Source organism: Ursus arctos, unplaced genomic scaffold (assembly GCF_023065955.2).
Source record: "Ursus arctos isolate Adak ecotype North America unplaced genomic scaffold, UrsArc2.0 scaffold_21, whole genome shotgun sequence".
Classification (NCBI taxonomy): domain Eukaryota; kingdom Metazoa; phylum Chordata; class Mammalia; order Carnivora; family Ursidae; genus Ursus; species Ursus arctos.
In genome coordinates, this window is record NW_026622886.1 from 18,974,820 (window position 1) to 18,994,566 (window position 19,747).

General features: G+C 42.5%; 1 protein-coding gene across 1 annotated transcript in view; it reads left to right on the forward strand.

The window, feature by feature from the left end:
* TMCC3 (transmembrane and coiled-coil domain family 3) overlaps window positions 1-19,747 on the forward strand; it is a 258,844-nt gene that overhangs the window by 57,065 nt on the left and 182,032 nt on the right. The gene's annotated exons all lie outside the window — the stretch shown is intronic.

The window sequence follows — 19,747 nt, forward strand, 5'->3', positions numbered from 1 at the left end:
CTTCACTTGCCCCATGTCTCGGTTGCCGGGAGTCCCTGTGGCTCCATTCACAGGATGGCTGCTCCCCTGGTGACCCTGGATTAAGGGGCTTCAACCCCTGATGCAGGATGAGTAGGATGTGACTTTTGTGCAGTAACATCTGTACCTCACGTGCCCTCAACCCAACTGAGTTGGACTTAGTTCTTCTGTTGAATTCATAGACTTAGTGTGGTTATCTTAAGAAAAAAAAAAATATGGCATCATGAAAGAAAAAATGAGGGGGTATCCTAGGTGGAGCTGATTGGGTCCTAGCAGGAGGGACCACTGCAGTCAGAGAGGCCACTCAGTGGAATAATGAACAGCCTGGTCTCCAATTTGAATCCCTGCTCTGCCAATTATGAGCTGTGACAGTCAGCCCGTTACGTCATCTCACCGAGATCTGGGCTCCTCATCTGTAAGTTAGAGATGATAGTACTACGTCAGACTGTTTCTTGTTTGCTCCAAAGCCATTATTCCTTCCTTCCTTCCTTCCTTCCTTGTTAACAAAACAGGCAGAAGTCACTCAAACTCAGGAAAGATGGGCCTTGCCTCTGGACTTAGGGGCAGGTATGTGAGTGCCTTCTGGTCCATGAGATGTAAGGGAAGTCTGCAGGGCAGTACTGGGAGAAGATTTTCTTCCTGGGTAAAGGGGAGTGGAGGAGGAGAACCTCTGCCTGTGCTGCCCTTTGCTTCCTGCTTTGAATGCAGCAGTGTTTGGATATCGATGCATAGAACCACTGCAGCCATTTCCTGACTGTGAGGGGGAAGACTGGGAGAATCAAGAGATACCAACCCCATGTCCCAAGTGTGCTCCCTAAGCATCCCTGGAATTGTTTATATCCAGATTTCATGTTACACAAGGAAAATAGACCCCCATTTATGTAAGCCACTTTTAGCCATGTTTTCTATTACTTGCAATCAAAAAGTGATTTTAAAAGTGTCTATTCCTTATCGGGTTTTTTAAGAGTTAGAATGTACATATAGAATAACATATCTGGAACAGAGAAGATACGTAATTGTAGTTGTTATTATCATTACCACCACCATCACCCCCAGCATACCTCCACGGGCTGGTCAGACTGGAGGGGTGGCAGAAGAGAAGAAATGTTGACAGATTTTGTCTCTTCCCTTCCTCAATATACCCTGCCTCTTTTGTTTAAAGTTATTTAAATTCCAGTTAGGGTTTTTTTTTGGCACAAAATTAATGTTTATTCCACCTTTGTGTCCCATTCCTGGGTCCTAAATTCCCGTATAGTTAACATATGGTGTAATATTAGTTTCAAGTGAACAATATCGTGATTCAGCACTTCCCCCTCATCACCTGGTGCTCACCACAAGTGCACTTCTTAATCCCCATCACCTGTTTCATCTACCCCCCACCCCACCCCTCTGGTAACCATAAGTTCGCTAGAGTTAGGAGTCTGTTTCTTAGTTTGCCTCTCTCTTTTTTCTCTTTGCTTATTTTGTTTCTTAAATTCCACATATGAATGAAATCATACGGTATTTGTCTTTCTCTGACTTATTTTGCTTAGCATAATACACTCTAACTCCATCCATGTTGTTGTAAAAGGCAAGATTTCATTCTTGTTTATGGCTGAGTAATATTTAATTGTGTGTATATATATATATACCACATCTTCTGTGTCCATTCATTAATCAGTGGATATCTGGGCTGTTTCCATAATTCGGCTATTGTAGACAATGCTACTATAAACATCAGGGTACCCATATCCCTTTGAATTAGTATTTTTGTAAATTCTTTGGGCAAATATCTAGTAGTGTGATTGCTGGATTGTAGGGTAGTTCTATTTTTAACTTTTGAGGAACCTCCATACTGATTTCCACAGTGGCTGCACCAGTTTGCATTCCCACCAACAGTGTAAGAGTATTCCCCTTTCTCTGCATCCTTGCCAACACGTGTTGTTTCTTGTATTGTTGATTTTAGTTAATCTGACAGATGTGAGGTAATATCTCATTGTGGTTTCGATTTGTATCTCCCTGATGCCAAGTGATTTTGAGCATCTTTTCATGTGTTTGTTGGCCATCTGTGTGTCTTCTTTGAGAAATGTCTATTCAAATCCTCTGCCCATTTTTAATCAGATTATTTGTTTTTTAGGTGCTGAGTTGTATAAGTTGTTTATATATTTTGGATACTAACCCTTTATTGGATATGTCATTTGCAAATATCTTCTCCCATTCCATAGGTTGTCTTTTAGTTTTGATTGTTTCCTTTGCTGTGCAGAAGATTTTTATTTTAATGTAGTCTCAGTAGTTTATTTTTGCTTTTTTTCCCCCTTGCCTCAGGAGACATATCCATAAATATGTTGCTATAGCCAATATCAGTGAAGTTACTGCCTGTGTTCTCCTCTAGGATTTTGGTGGTTTCCAGTCTCATATTTTGGTCTTCAATCCACTTTGAATTTTTTTGTGTGTATAGTATAAGAAAGTGGGCCAGTTTCATTCTTTTACATGTTCCTGTCCAGTTTTCCTGACACCATTTGTTGAAGAGACAGTCTTTTTCCCATTGGGTATTCTCTCCTGCTTTGTTAAAGATTAATTGACCATATAATTGCGGGTTTGTTTCTGTTTTTCTACTCCGTTACATTGATCTCTGTGTGTCTATTTTTATGCCAGTACCCTACTGTTTTGATCACTACAGCTTTGTAATATAACTTAAAGTCTGAGATTGTGATGCCTCCAGTTTTGCTTTTCTTTTTCAAGATTGCTTTGGCTACTTGGACTTGGGGTCTTTTGTGGTTCCGTACAGATTTCAGGATGGTTTATTCTAGCTCTGTGAACAATGCTCTGTATTTTGATTCAGGGATTGCATTAAATGTGTAGGTTGCTTTGGGTAGTATAGCCATTTTAACAATATTTGTTCTTCCGATCCATGAGCATGGAATGTCTTTCCATTTCTTTGTGTTGTCTTCAGTTTCTTTCATCAGTGTTTACAGTTTTCAGAGTACAGGTCTTTCACCTCTTTGGTTAGGTTAACTCCTAGGTATCTTACTATTTTTGGTGAAATTGTAAATGGGATGCATTCCTTAATTTCCCTTTCTGCTGCTTTATTACTAGTATATAGAAATGCAACAGATTTCTGTATGTTGATTTTATATCTTGCAACTTTACAGAATTCATTTATCAGTTCTAGCAGTTAGTTGGTGGAGTTTTCGGGTTTTCTATATATAGTGTCATGTCATCTGCAAACAGTGAGAGTTTTACTTCTTCCTTGCCAATTTGGATGCCTTTTATTTCTTTTTTGTTGTCTGATTGCTGAAGCTAGGACTTCTAGTGCTGTGTTGAATAACAGTGGTGAGAGTGGACATCCCTGTCTTGTTCCTGACCATAGAGGAAAAGCTCTCATTTTATCTGCATTGAGGATAACACCCATTTAGAATGTTATTAGCCGTGTACATCCTGCCTCTTGTAAGAAGTTGTATGAGGCATGGTGGGGTGCCTGATTTTGGGAAAGAGTGAGAAGGAAAAGAGGAGTAGAAAAAATGGCATTAGAAGGAAATCAGATGAGCAGAATAGGCTTATGACTTGAACTTACTGCTCTCACATTTTATTTGTCTGAAATAGGATTCAGTCATACTGGGTCCCTGATCAAAATTAATTAAATAAAAAAAATTAAATAAATGCAAATACATTTATTTTTTATAGGCTTATTAACATTCATGGCTTAAACACTGTTAATGGTTATACCTTTAAACTCTTGAATGGCTGTTCCTTTAAACAGGTGCCCAGGGAACAGGGCTTTTTTACACAACAAACATTTCTGGTAGAGGACTATTATAATGAGAGAAAGTCTCTATTTTCAGCTCCCAGTTACCTTTCAATCTGGTTGCCATCATTCAACTACACTTGCATTTAGTGTGCGAGAAGTGGGAGAAATGAGCGCGTCACCATCAGAGCATGAAAGGCCAGCGCTTTGCAGAAGCATTGCTGGAGCGGCTCCTCGGAGTTCGCGTCCGTCACTCGCACCCTCTAGTGCCCTAGTTTGGGATTCTGCCTGAGTGAAGTTCTAGTTACTGGTTTTAATCATTTTCAAACCCTGGTGTGGATTGTCTAGTTACCCACAGTTGTGTTTTCTTTGTGGCATATTTTTGCTTTAATCAGAGTCCTTGGGATGATTCCAAATTAGTAAGAGAAAAGGATGCTTTTAACTCACTTGATGCTCCTGGCAAAGCGGACATTTTGAACATCACCTTGTGGGGAGGGGTGAACGTCCCGGCTGGTCAGTGAGAGTCGAATGGAGAAACGGAGATCTGATCCTCTTGAGAGAGAGAAGGGAGTCTCTGATCTCCTGCAGAGCTTCTGTGTGCAGGTGAGGGGAAAGGTGATATGAAAAGATGGGAAGAAATGGGTGAGGTGGGCAAATGGGGGCCTGCCGTGTTGGATCTGTGGGCCAAACCGGAAATTAGGCAGAGCACACTGGGGATGCTGTTAAAAATATTTACCAACTGGCATAAAACAAGGACTAGCCCATAACTGCTGTGGGTCAACGGTACGGGGGCAGTGCCCCAGGAGTTGCTGCTCTGCCAGTCTTGAACTCCCCGAGGAGGTCTGGGACAAGACACGAGTTGCGTGAGAACACCGAAGTGGCATGAGGTACAAGAACACTCCAAAACTTGAACTGGGGGCTCCTGGGCTGCCCAGTCGGTTAAGCATCTGGCTCTTGGTTTTGGCTCAGGTCATGATCTGAGGGTTGTGGGATCGAGCCCTGCGTCAGGTTCCACACTCAGTGAGGGTTCTGTTTGATATTCTCTCCCTCTCCCTCCGCCCCTTCCCCCACTCACGCACGCTCTCTCTCAAATCTTAAAAAAAAAAAAAACCAACCCAACCTGTGCAACCATCCTGTAGCGTGCAGGCAGAAAATCCTCTCAGCAAACGTTTTTGTGTTTCCCAGAATGATATGGTGTGGGCAAAGGGTAGCTAGAGTCTGTCTTGCCTACTGCCTGGCACATAGTAGGTGCTTGATAAATATCACTGAAAGAATGAATAAATGCACGTACCACCAAACAGTGTAACAGAAATCCTGCCTATGTGCTACAAGAAGAGTTAATTTTCATGAGAACCTTCTTGCGTTTTGCTGGGTTTGGGATTATTTGTATCTTACATGATTTTCAAAACATGAGACAATGGGTATGGATAGGAAAGGAAAAAGATGTCCTTGTAGAGAGAAGAGAATAATTTTTTCCTTTAAATAAAACCAGAGAGAGTTATTGAATCTCCTGGTATTTTCCCTTTTGTTCTCTATCTTGTAAAATTTATGCAGGATAAAATCAACAGTCTTTACCAAGGCAGCTAGTGCAGTGTTTTAAAGGGGCATATATTAGATGGTTTGAAATATCTGCAACGGGGAATTGCAATAGAATGTACTTTTTCTGTTGAGAAAATGATAGCAATCACTTTTTAACCACAGGCACTGTGTCAGGATGAAACATGGTGTTTGTGTGTTAAGGCAGAACGTCTCTTCGAGGAGATCATGAAGGTGGCAGCTGGAATGGCCAAGTCAAGCAGTGTCTGTTCTATAATGGATAAAACTTTTACTGTGGCCTCTGAATACCAAATTAGGCCAGTAAAAGAAGTGCACGTCATAAGAGCTTCGAACAATGGACGGTTCTAAGGAGCTCACTTAGGAGGTGCTAAACTATATGCTATTTTCGATGGACTATAAAGGATTCCAGAGAGTTTTATTTGACTTATGTCACTCCTTTAAAAAAGAAAATTGAAGTGACTGTCAACAGATGTATAATAATGACATTAATGAAGTGGATCTAGAAATTGAAAATCAGAACCAAGGAAAAGAAGAGAGTGCAAAATACTACTTACTGTCCATAATGCTAAAGTAGGTTTTTGATTGATTTTTATGGGGAGCTTCCTGGCAGACACAGCAAAAAGGGAATCGTACATAACTCACACTTTTGGAAAGAAGAGAGCATCATCTTGATGAGAATACTTATGTTTACTAAGCTTTTCTTACCTCATTTAATTTCTTACCTCATTTAATCCCCTCTAAGGAGGTATAATTTGCTATCTCCATTTTACAGACAAAAAAATTGAGGCTGGAAAACATTAATTAACTTGCAGGGTCACTTATTTAACAAGTGGCAGAGCATTTCTGCGTCCTGGCTCTCTCCGACTCCAGAGCCTGGGGTTTTGCTTGTGTAGGTGAGCCATCTCCTTGCAGGTGCTGTTCTCTCTTCCAGCAGCACCAGCCCTCTCTCTACCTTCTTGGCCTAGCTACGTCTATGCACCCTAAATTTCCCCTCCTCCAGCAAATCTCCTTTGATTTCTCCATGCCACTCCAGGATCCTGCTGCTATCACAGCACCTTATGCATCTTCTGTCATAGCATTTATCACTTCTTATTGAATGTGTTGCTTGTTTGTCTCCCATGGTTAGACACTGAGGTCCTGTGGTAGGATTGAGTCTTATGCTGTATCCTATCCTTAGAACCTGTGGTGCCTGGCACATAGTAGATGCTTAATATTTGTTGAGTTATTAAATGAATTTCTGTTGCTGTCCAAAAGATGTTTTTGCTACTTTTTTAAAGCTCTCTTTGACATAGATTTTTCTGACTAGTCACTTTGCTAGAACATTTTCTTATTCTGGTATAGTCTTGTGCCAACTAAATATGTCTGTAATTTTCAAAGACTTGATTTGGTAGATAATTTAGCCTTTGGTCATATGTGACATTTCCTCTTACTTCTCAGCAGGACAGTTCTGCTGTTAATGATTTCACAGTCTGACTACGTTTGCGTACTATTAGACTGCAGTGATCTTTTACGTGCAGCCAGGAGAAAAATGAGATCGTTGTAAATAAGCATATGCATAAATTCATTCAGAAAAATGACTGTCTGGATCCCAAATTACATAATCATTCTCTTTTCATCTTTAATGGATAAATAAGTGGTTCAGGCTTTTCATAGAGTTGAAAGATGTGCTGTTGTGTCAGAGGAGGGAAGAAACCAGATCTTCCTCAATAAACTGATTGCATTGTTGTTCAATCCAAACTTTACCAAATTCTCATTCAGAAAGTTTGAGTTAGGTCAGATCCCATTCATGGGATTGAAAATTATTATTCCTAATATGTAAGTTTCTCTCAGGCGCAGGGTCCTTATTTTAGGCCTCTTTGAATCCCCAGCACTCACATTGTATAAACCCTCCTCAAATATGGGAATCAGCAGGGGAATTGGTTTTCATGTTTGCTGTCTCATTAACTCTGAAGGCTGCTTGTTCTTAGACTGTTGGAGACTTTCACTTTTGGTGCTGTTGGCCCACCTTACTTATTGGCAGAGAAGGTGCCAGGAGAGAGCAAGGTGATGAAACCAAAACCCAAGGATGGGGAACTAACTAACTTTGTTACTATTTTAACTACTTTTATTTAAGTGTACAGCTCAGTGGCATTAAGTACAGTGATGTACAGCTGTCACCACCGTCTGTCCATCTGCAGAACTCTTCATCTTCCCAAACTGCTGAAACTCTATCTCCATTAAACGGTAACCCCTCAGTCCCCTGCCCCAGCCCTGTCTGCTTTCCCACCATTCTGCTTTCTGTCTCTTTGAATTTATGAATTTGACTCTTTTAGGTACCGTATATAAATGAATCATGCCGTATTTGTCCTTTTTTGACTGGCTTATTTCACGGTAGCGTAATGTAATTAAGTTTCATTCATGTTATAGGATGTGCCAGAATTTCCTTCCTACTTAAGGTTGAGTTATATAGACGATGTATGTACGTACGTCATTCTGTTTATCCATTCATCAGTCAAAGGACATTTAGTTGCTTCCACCTTTTGGCTATTGTGAAAATGTTGCTAATGAATATGGGTGTACAAATAGGTCCTCATCTTAATTTCACCTCCCCTATAGGATATGCACCCAAGATCAACTTAAAAATCCTTTAGCATCATCAGAATTAAAAATGTGTGCTTCGGGGTGCCTGGGTGGCTCAGTTGTTGAAGCGTCTGCCTTCAACCTCGGTTGTGCTGCCAGGGTTCTGGGATCGAGCCCCGTGTCAGACTCCCTGCTCAGAGGGAAGTCTGCTTCTCCCTCTCCCTCTGCCATTCCCCCGCTTGGGTTTGCTCTCTCTCATGCGCACACTCTCTCTCAAATAAAATCTTTAAAAATAAATAGATAAATAAACAAACAAACAAATAAATAAATAAAAATTTGTGCTTCAGAGAATGAAGCACATGAAGAAAATGAAAAGACAACTCATAGAGTGGGAGGAAATATTTGTGAATCACATATCTCAATGACTTCTTTCCAGAATATATAAAGAACCCTTAGAACTCAACAATTACAAAAAACCCCCAAATAACCCAGTTAAAAATGGGCAAAGGACTTAAGTGCACATTTCTCTGAAGATGTAGACATGGTGGCCAATACGTACATGAAGGGATGCTCAACACCATTACTCGTGGCATAGTGATCAGAACAACGTGAGATACCACTTTACATGAGCTAGGATGACTGTAATCAAAAAAGATGGAGTAGAACAAATGTTGTCAAGAATCTGGAGAAATTGGAGCTCTCACATACTGCTGGTGGATATGCAGAATGGTTCAGACACTTTGGGGTACAGTTTGGCACTTCATCAAAATGCTAACCATAAAGTTACCATATAACCCAGCAGTTTCACTCGTAGGGGGTATATATGCAAGAAAAGTGAAAGATGTGCGTATAAATACTTGCTCAAAAATGTTCATAGCAACACTATTCGTAACAGCTAAAAATTGGAAATAACCCAGATATCCTTCAACTGATAAACAGATACACGAAATGAGGTATATTCATATAATGGAATATTATTTGACAATCAAAAGAATGCAATACTGATACATTCTATAACCTGGACGAACTTCAGAAACATGCTAAGTGAAGGAAGCCAGTCACAAAAGACCACATAGTGTGTGATTCTATTTATATGAAATGTCCACAATAGGCAAATCTATAGAGACAGGAAATAGTAAGTAAGTACCTAGGGTGGGGGAGGGGGCAGGTGTCGGGAGGATGGAGAGTGACTGCTAATATGTATAAGATTTCATGTGGGAATGATGAAAATATTCTAATAGTAGATTATGGTGATGGTTGTAATATACTAATGTACTAAAAGTTATTGAGTTGTATACATTAAACAATTCAATGATGGTATATAAGTAACATTTCAAAAAAAAAGCTGTTAAAAAACTTCAGCAGCAGGATCCTAGCATTCTACGAGATGCAAATGTCCTCATATCATTAAAACAGTGCGGTCAGTTAAGCGTCCGACTTTTGGTTTCAGCCCAAATCGTGATCTTGGGGTCATGAGATCAAGCCCAGCTTTGGGCTCCATGTTGGGCGTGGAGCCTGCTTGGGGTTCTCTCTTTGCGCACCCACCCCTCGCTTGCGTTCTTCCTCTCTCTCTCAAAAAAATAAGAAAATCAGATTTTATTTATAAAATTAAGCAGTCTTTTTCTCACCCTCCATAAAATAGAATGCTCTACCTTTTTTTGAAGATAAATTAGCTTGCCATTGAAAATATGAGAAAAAAAGAAAAATAAAATAGTTTGCTTCCCAAAGTTGTAAGAAATAAATCTTTGGCAATATTTATCCATTTCCTAAAAATGTAACAATTTTTTTCTTTTACAGAGACAATTAATGAAATTGAGCTTTGCATCAGAGAACTTTAACAAACCTTAAAGATATTTTTGTTCTGTCTTTCTTTGACATGTAAGTCTTTCTGTCTGAGACTTTGTAGGCCAGGCGGTATAGACCAGTATTGCTGCACGTCTACACATCCCACCTGCAGTCATCTCCTTTCCGCACCTGGTGTTCCTCTTCAATTGCTGTTTGGCTCCTAGAGCTCAACTGACTTTTTATAAACCAACAGTCCCTCTTCCGTCTAATAAGTCCATCTTAGACTACCAGGAGGTATGGTTAAGGCTAATCGAGAGAGATTTATCTGTTAATCTTATGAGGTTTTATCTGATAATTTAAACTTGAGATTGAATGTAGATTTATTTATCCACACTATGCCTGGCTTCGGTTAACACCTGGCCAAACATTGACTGGACTCTGCTTTAACTCTGAGCTCCCATGGCCCTTCCAGTTGCCCCCAAACATTGGGCCTTGTGCCTGGGTGCCTGGCTCATTGTCTTCCCCAGATGGTGGAATCCTGGGCAGACCACCAGCGCCTGCTGTAAACCTGTTACGTTCCTTGTGCTGTGAACGTGCTGAGTCATCATTTGAAAGAGTGATTCTGGGAAGATGGAACTTAAGGATGTGAGCCATAGGAAAGCAGTTTCTATGTGGTAGCTGTGTTTTATTTTTCACTGTTTGCTGAAAGACTGTACGCACCTGCTGAAAGAAGTGCATGCTGCTTACTGTTTGATTGATCATGGCATGGGTTTCTAGCATGCCAACATGGTTAAAGCACAGGAATTAAACCGCGAGAACGAAAATAATGTTTGGCTTTTCTCCCTGAAAACCTGTGCATAAAATTTGTCAGTCCAGAATCTCCCAAAGGCGCCTCTGGAATGTGAGCTCTGGATGACTTGCTGGTTTTTGTTGGCAGGGTAGATCAAAGACTTCAGTTCTGTCACGTGGTTTAACCAAGAGGAAGATAAACCTAATCGCGAGCCCAGAGCCAAGCACACGCTTTTAAAACAAGTATCTTGTTTCCTAACGTCTTGTTTCATTCTGTAGCATGATTTGAGTTGGCCACGAAGAATGTAAGTGATTCTTTTCAAGTGGCTGTGTTTTTTGGCTATTGCTGTTAGGAGTAGGGTGTGGAATATTTACCATAACAGAGTAGAAGACAACGGTTTGATTTCTGTGTCAGCAGGGTGAGTTTTAGAGATTAAAAGCTGAGGAGGTGAGTGGATGTGCTTGCTGTTACTGTCACCGTCGTCTCGGTACTGGCAGCCAGCGTGAGAGGGGCAAGAAGCTGAAGGCCTGACCATGTGGATATCCAGCCTTCCCACCCGCGGCTTTACTCTCGCCACATCCCACCTTCTCAAGGAGGAAGGGTCTTGCTCCAAAAGTCCAGGGATCTGAGTTTGAGACCTGCTCTGCCTTTGACTTTGCATGGGTCTTAATGTAAGGAGTCCTATCACCGAGGCAATACTTTGATATTTGTGGGAGCAGTTGTAGTTGTTACAATTATGGATATTACATTGTTTGAGTTTTATTTCATTTCAGATTAATAAAGGTGGCATTATAAATATAATTATAAAAAGAAGGTGGTGGATCTTTCGTTTTCTTGTTGAGAACCACTTGGGTTAGATCATTGGGCTCTCTGAGCCTTAATTTACCTTTTTCTGAAATGGAGGTAAGGACTGCCCTGGCTATCTCTCAGAATTATTTTTGAGAATCAAATGTGCAAATAATGTGAATCTGTGTCTCTTTGAGTGTGTTTTCCCAACTGCAAAATAGAGATAATGCTGGCTTAGCACAGCCCCTGTAAAGATTAAATAGGGTCACACATGTAAAGCACTTGGTAAATGGTTTAGCAAAATGCAATGATAATGTGTCCACTGTCAATTAATTATTTAATCCTGAGTTCCTGCCATAAACTCTGCTGTCCAGCCACCTGTCTTACTGTTGACTGGATATATTTGGTGGTGGTCCATCTTTGTATCTTAGACCTTACTGCTTTCTCGCTCGCTCTCTTTCTTTCAGTCCTCCCTGGAATTTTTCTCCCTATCTTCCCTGCCTGTTCGGGTCTGTTCTTTCCTAAAAATTTCTTTCATCTGACCTCACACAGGGCTCAGTGGGAAGTGTCTTCTTCTGTTCGTTTCCTGTTCAGTTGTTTACTTCTTGGAACACTTGGTCATCTCTCCATGCACATGTATCTTATTGCTCCCTGGATGTAAGTTCCTTGGCTTTAGAGCAGGGCTGCCTAACTGGTAGATAATCAAAAGTTGTTTGTTGATTTTCCACACCCAAGGGACATACTTTAGAATGAAATAAGCCAGCAAACCTAAACCTTCCTTGGAGATACATAACCACCCAAGCAATAACGCTAAATAGTTACAGACTTTTAGAACAGGAAAAAACCTTAGGGAGTTACTCTTTATTGCTTATAATAGGTGCTGTATATACTTCTCTATCCTTTGTTTCTCATGATAATATTAAAGGTAAATGTGGTTATTCACATTTTATAGGCAAGGAATCTAAGACTCCAAAATGTTAAATAACTTCCCCAAGGTCACTCATCCAGAACTAGCAGAAGGGCAGTTGAAATCTATCTTTGTCTTCGAAAGCTGTGTTCTAATTTATTTTGCTTCCTAAGGGAAATGAAGTTTTGATCATCACTAGAAAATAGCATGTGAGGTGAGAAATCTAAGAGAGTCAGGGTTAAGTTAAAAAAAAAAAAAAAGCATGAAACATCAGTCCTGTCTGGTGTGGAAACAGAGGTGTGGACATTGAGTATTTGATGACCACCATCTAATGCTAGACTGGGGTTTTTCTAGGGTACCAGCACGGGGGAGAGGAGCTTCATCCTCCAGTGTCATGAGAAACCCCAGAAAGCCATACAGAATGCAGCGAGCCAGTGTGAATAACGTGGTGGCAGGTGCGCAGCCTCTGAGACCAGACTGTGGGCTTGGATCCCAGCTCTACAGCTTTGCCACTTGTAGGACCTTGGGCAGCCTCCTTATTTATCTTGTCCATGCCTCAGTGTCTGCATTTGTAAAAGACAGGGATTATATCAGAACTTACCGTTCAAGGGAGTTGTGAAAATTTTGAAAAGATGTAATACTCATAAATACTGAGAACAGTACCTGGCACATAGGAAAGGCTGAGTAAGTGTTGGGGTTGTTGCTGTTATTGTTCCTGTGGCTGTAGAAAGTATTGCACAGAGAACTTCAAATATTCCTAGTGCTTGGTAAGGGCCAGAGGCTGGTGGCCCAGAATCAGCCCCAGAAGCCTCGTGGATATGCGATCACGTGTAGCTGGCGATGTGTCCAGTGAAGGCAGGAGACAGTCTTAAGGTGCTGAGCAGTTTTATTATTAAAAGTAAATAGCAACACTATTTTTCTTCCAAGAATCCAGAATAAATTGATTTTCTTGCAGGGTTTGTAATTAGATGCTAAGTCCCCCACACTGTTCTCTGGAAGTCCCATTTAAGCTCCAGAGAGGCATGAATAGTTGATGAAGGTTTTATACTTGCAGATTGGTCCTTAATAAACTTGGGCTTGCCTGCTTTTAGGAAAGGTTATTAACTGGGTAAGACTGCGTGGGCCTAAAGTTACCAAGGAATATTTCCCTGATGAGATGTGGGAAACATTCCAGGGTAAGATCTGGAAGGGGACTTTCAACGTTTCTAACCTCGGTGTGCTGGCCAGCCAGGGGCATCAGCTCATCCCCATCCCCACTGGAAGGTGGGATGGTCATCTAACCAGTTCACATTTGGTCATGTAATATGGAAGTGGCAATTGCTCTTTCAGCTGCTTTTTATATTCGTTACGACACCTATACAGTTGTTTTCTTCTTCATGAAGGCCTTGGCGCTGTGCTGCTGGACACAAGCACATGGCCCCCCGTTGTGAGCTGACGCTGCCCCATGGCTTGTGATATGAAGCCTCGGCGGGAACAGCCCCAGGGGGATGATTTCCCACCCTTTGCTCCAGTGAGGGGCATCACTGACCTTCACACCTGTCCCCGGGGTCCTTTCCCTAGAATTCCAGGAGGCCCATTGTGGCACCCTAATTTGGGGGATGTTGTATAGGCATTTGCTGGATGTGGCGTCACGAAGATGAGAACGGGAGAACCAGGGGGAATTGGCGCTATCGCTCCTTCCCACGACTTGGCATATCCGGCAATGCTGCTGGTGTCCAGGTGCCGGCAGCTCCCTGTGTTCTGCATGCCAGCTCAGAGCGGGGGGCCCTCCCCTTACCCTGGAGAGCAAAGAGATGGGAGGGCAGAGAGGTCACGGAGGGAGAGGAGGTGCAGTGGCTCACTGTCTGTTCTTTGAACAATGCTTGAGAGGATTTCTCATAAACTGTACATTGAATTGCAGAAAATGAATGAATGTTCTCCATTTTTATTCCTAAAGGACAACTTCATGTCTTCGTCCCTGCCATGCACTGATAATAGCTGGAACTCATGAAGCTCTTAGATTTCTCATTAAACCCCATGGCCCTATGAGGAAATGAATAGTACTCCCCTCTTTACGAAGAGGAAACCAAATTTGAGAAAGATGAATTATCCCACAGTGTCACAGCTAGTAAGAGATGGTCCCGGAATTTGAACCCAGGTCCAGCTGCCACATCATCCATGTATCCATGATGCTAGACTGTCTCCCGGCTCTGTGTCCTCTATTCTTCCCTTGACTCTGCAGTGCAAACGCCGCCTGCACAACGTGAGGACCGTTTCACACTCTGTATTTTACATTGGTGAAGTCCCATGAATGGCTTTCTGTGCTAGGAGGTTTGTGTCCATTCAGTTCCTTTATGGTCTGAAAAGGAGGGGCCTCCCTCTTTTGAGCAGAGCACAGCATGTTCAGAAGTCTGAGGCAAGCCAAGGAGAGCCCCGAAGGAGAGGTTGGTGGGAGCAGCTTACTGAGGGACCCTGTTCTTCCTCCTCTCCCCTCCTGGTCACCTTCCCTTTGAACCCTGCTGCCACTTTCTTCCTCTGGCCCACTGGAGATCCTAATCCCACCTTTCTCTCCAGCCTAAACCCCTTTCTCGAGGCCCATCTAAGCAGCAAATTGGCATTTTCTTTTTTAAGATTTTTACTTATTTGAGAGACAGAAGAGTGAGCAGGGGGAGGGGCAGAGGAACAAGCAGACTTCCTGCTGAGCAGGGACCCTGGCACAGTGCAGTGCTCGATCCCAGGACCCTGGGATCGCGACCTGAGCTGAAGTCAGACGCTTAACTGACTGAGCCACCCTGGTGCCCTGCAAATTGGCATTTTCAAAAGAACTTTCACTCAGTAAGAAGGAAAACCCAAAGAAATTAACAAAAGTGTTTTTCATTTCATATTTTTGTTTCTAAAACTATGAATTTTACTGAGCCCCAGTCCCTTCCTCTGAGTTAATTACACTTTAGCACCTCACAGATGTGGGCAAACCCCTAGCTCTCTGCCTGGCCCGGCGGTGTCATTTTCTCCAGCACCCGGGATCTGGCTTATTTGCCACCCACTCTTTGAAATGCAAACCTTTTTCTCTGGATTGGGTCCCTGCAATTGATCCTAGTTTCCAGTCTGAGGTATAGTGATGGTCTTAAAATATATTCACAAATTCTCTGTGGTTTAAAAGATTGAGTCTAACTTTCTTCCCCTGCAGTGTGGGCTGTGTTTGATGACTCACTTCTAATTAATAGAAAGTGGAGGAAGTGATGGTGTTAGATTTTGGAGACTAGGCCATAAAGGCATTGTGTCTTCCATTTTGCTATTTTTTGGATTACTAGTTCTGGGGGAAGCCATCTGTGGTGTCATGAGGATGCTTGGCCCTGTGGAGGTGCCCACATGGCAGGGGAGTGGAGGCATCCTGCCAACAGCCATGTGAGTGAGCCAGCTTGGAAGTCCATCTTCCGGCCCCAGTCAAGCCTTGAGATGAACACAGCCCTAGTTAGCATCTTGACTGCAGAGAGGTCCCAAGCTAGAACAACCCAGCTAAACTGCTCTTGAATTTTGACCCACAGAAACTGTGAGATTATATAAATGTTTGTTGCCCTAGACCCCTAAGTTTTGGGAGTGACTTGTTATGTCGCATCAGGTAATCAATATAGGTGTGTACCTAATTTTCAACTGATGTTTGGGGCGATGATTGTTATATGCTAGTTTCATATCTTTATTTCCAATTTGTTCTTCTCATGTTTAGGAACTTCGTAGCTGGGTGAATTATTTCAACTCTCTAAGCTTCAGTTTCTTCTTCTCCAAGATGGGTATAATAATAGATTCTACCTTATTGAGTTGTTTTAGGTGTCCGGTTCATAGTAAGGCACTTGGTAAATAGGTAACTGCTAGTGTTATAATCTCCTAATATCATTCATAGTTCCTGGAGAAACATGATAAAGAACTTGCTGTTACACCATGGCCATAGGTCTCTTAGCTCTTATCATGTTATATACTCTGACAGATTGCTTATGGGTCTCCCCAGGTGGCAATAAGCTTCATGAGGATAGGGAGGCACCTGCTGTCTTTACTTCCAAAGCGCCTCCCACCAGATAAATGAATGGGTAAGTTATACATTTTCCTGTGCTGTATTTGCACATAAGTTGTTATTGGCACTTAATTAATTTATGTAATTAAAATTAACTCCTGTCTCCAGCCAGAGGGTACATATTAAAAAGAAAAGCAAATTAGAGAGTCTGTTGTTCATTTTGCTCTCTGCCTTTCCATCCGAAGAAATTATGATTTTACTGATTTGTTGTGAATAGATAAATTGTTCTTGCTTCCATCTCTTGAGACTATAGGGGCCATTTATAAGTCAAGGGGAATGTTGCTGAGAGAACATCTCCATACCAGGTAAAATATAGTTGATTATTTGAGGCATTTTACTTTTTATTTTTTTTTTAAGATTTTATTTTTAAGTAATCTCCACATCCAGTGTGGGGGTAGAACTCACCACCCCGAGACCAAGAGTCACATGCTCTACCAACTGAGCTGGCCAGGTGCCCCTATTTGAGGCATTTTAAATTTGAAACTATGATTCAGATTCTTTATTGCAACAAAAATTCTCATATAGTGGGTGTTAAACATTTTTCTCTAATGTTGGAAGGCAGCATAGCACAGAGAAAATGAATGGGGTTGTTTCTGACACAGGTTCAAATCCAGGTTCCAGAATTTATGAGGTATACATCTGCTCACTCAGTGTAACCAGATTTCTGTGCATCTTCTCATCCCATAGTCCCTCTTTTTGATGTCTGCATATTCACTAGACACTTAATAGGTATTTACCAGATGTCAAACAATGCCAAATACAGGAGATATACCGACAAAAAGGACCTGGTCCGACCTGTAGGGATTTCTGAGGACTGACAAATTGGGGTCTACATGTAGGGTGGATGGGTACCTGGCAGCTCTCCAGCATGGCCTTATTGGGTTAAAATTTTAACACAAATTCTGGGTCAGATGCAGCCCCTGTAGATACAAGTGATTGTATCCTTCCAGTTAGTAGGTTTGGGTCCTGTGGAGCAGTCCAGTGTGGTGTTGACTTTCCGTTTTGCTTTGCTGAGGGAAATCTGGAACTTGTTATTCTGCTGTTAAAACATTATTTAGTTATAGTTCAGATGGTAAATATCATGTAAGCCAAAATTAGTAATTTTAATACCTCTTCTGCCAGGGCCAAGTGGGAGTGAGAGCCCGATCTGGTGGGGTGTGAGCCCAATGCTCCAGAATCAAAAGCAAGGGGATGCTCAGCAGCATTTCACCAGGGAAGAGGGACTGTCCCGGTGGTGAACATGCAGATCGGTCAGGAGAGTCCTAGAAACTGGAAAAAGACCACTTGATCATGTGGCTCAGTGTCGCTCCTGGTATTCCTTGACAAAATTCATATATCCCATCTATCCATCCATCTTTTCATCCAGTCCTTCTGTCCATCCATCCACCCATCTGTTCATCCATCTGTCCGTTCATCCATCCACTCAAAGTGCCTGTTGCATATCAGAAGTAAACAGAAGGAAAAGACATAATTCTCATTCTCAAGAAATCTGTGAGCTAATAGAGAGAGCTAACAGTCAGTTACAACATGGTATTAGATATTATTAAAATATATCAACACCCAGTGTGAATAAAGGAAAAAAGAGATGAATATTCTTAGTATTGATGCCGGGAGTATTAATTGACGCAGTTGCTCTGGAGAGCAATTTAGTAACACTTACAAATGCTGTAGTTTGTATTTCGATTTGTCAAGCAATTTCACTTATAGGCATCTATCTGGAGCATTTAATAATGGAAATGTACATAGATTTTAAGAATGTTTATATATTTTTTTACGCTAGGCAAAAAAGGAGAAGCAGATGAGGCATCCAGCAGCGCAGGGGTAGTGACAACCTTGTCTGGGCATACAGTGGCATACAGTACAGTTTTTGTTTTGTTTTTTTAAGATTTTATTTATCTATTTAAGAGATACCCAGCACAAGTGGGAGGAGGGGCATAGGGAGAGGGAGAAGCAGACTCCCCACTGAGCAGGGAGCCCGACACGGGGCTCAATCCCAGGACCCCGAGATCAGACCTGAGCCGAAGGCAGCAGCTTAACCAACTGAGCCACCCAGGCGCCCCAGGATGCAGTGCAGTCTTAAAACAATAATGCCACATTGTTAAGAGTGGGTCACAAAACATTAAGAATAATAATATTCCAATTTTGTATAATAAACGTATGCATAAAAAAGTGTTGACAGTGGCTATCTCTGAATCATTTTTATCTTCAAATTTTTGTTCTTTATGGATTCCCAGACTTTCTACAGTGAACATGAATTACCTTTGTAGTTATGAAAAGGCATTAAAATAGATGTAATAAGAGGGCTGTTTGCCCAAGGGTCTTGGCCAAGTGCTCTGGGGTGCTGAGCTCAGCTGAAACAAAGCCGGTCTGTGTCTCATGTCTGCGCATGTACATTAATTCATTCAGCAGATACCCGTGTTTGCGCGTGTGAGTCAGGCAATAGGGTTAGAGAGGGAGGCAGGAGCCAGACCGTACAGGGCTGTGCAGGCCATGTTAGGACTTTGGATTTTGTTCTGAATGAGGTGGAATCTGCTGGAGGATTTAAAACTGAGGAGTGGCCTGATCTGATCACCCTGACCGTCCCCAGCCGCCCCAGCCAGATATAACTGCGGAGAGGGCTGCCCGTGGAAGTGCTTGGAGAGCTGGCATCCTCGGCATCCTCGGCATCGCCGAGTATCTGTCCGCTGAAGCTGCTGCTCAGTGTACTCAGGAGGGTGGCTGTGAGCCCCTAGGCGCTAGACGGCTTCCGCTGGCTGCTCCAGACCCCCCACCCTACTGTGAGCCCTGGGAGGTTGCTCTGTGTGAACCAGTTACCAGGTTCCCTCACCCTCTGGTTCCCCATTGGTTTCAGCCAGTGGGGAGGCCAGTGAGAGTGGTCAGAGGGAGAAGAGTGATATCGGGGTAACTCCCCCCCACTTCCTTCCTGTTAAGTCACCCCTGGCTCCTGAGTCCCTCAACCGCAGGTTTCAGCTCCGGTCAAGCGGCTCTCCATCTTACTGCCTCCTTCCAGGGTCCGTAAACGTTCCCTCCCTTCAACCTGGCAGACCTGCGGTGGTGAAAGTCCCTCTGGTTATGAGTCCCGGGTACTGCACTACCTCTTAAAGTTTCCCCGCACCCACCCATACCTTTGTAAACAATCCCTTTATTAATCTCACCTCTAATTACGCAACTAGAGTTTGCCATCTGATTCTTGCAGGTACTCTGTCTGATAACCCACCTTCTTCCTGGTGGGATCTGGGATGCTCCGATCGAACAGGATCAGGGGCTGTTCCACAGCACCCCGCAGCTCAGAGTGGCCTTGGCAAGGGCTTTGGGTAGTAGGACTTTTCCAGGATAGGCCTTGACACCTGTAATTCCAGGCGAAGTCTGGGGCAGCTCGTACATTCAAGGGCCCTTCTCTACTTGTTCTCTGGGTCAGAGCCTGCCCTAAAGACCCCTCCCAGACCTTGGGGACAAGAATTACGTATGTCCTTTTCATCTACTCCCACTCTCAATATACACTAAATTCAGAAAGACCTGTAATGTTTTCCTGTACTTTGGAACCAATGAACATGTCAAAAGGAGATGGTGGAGGGG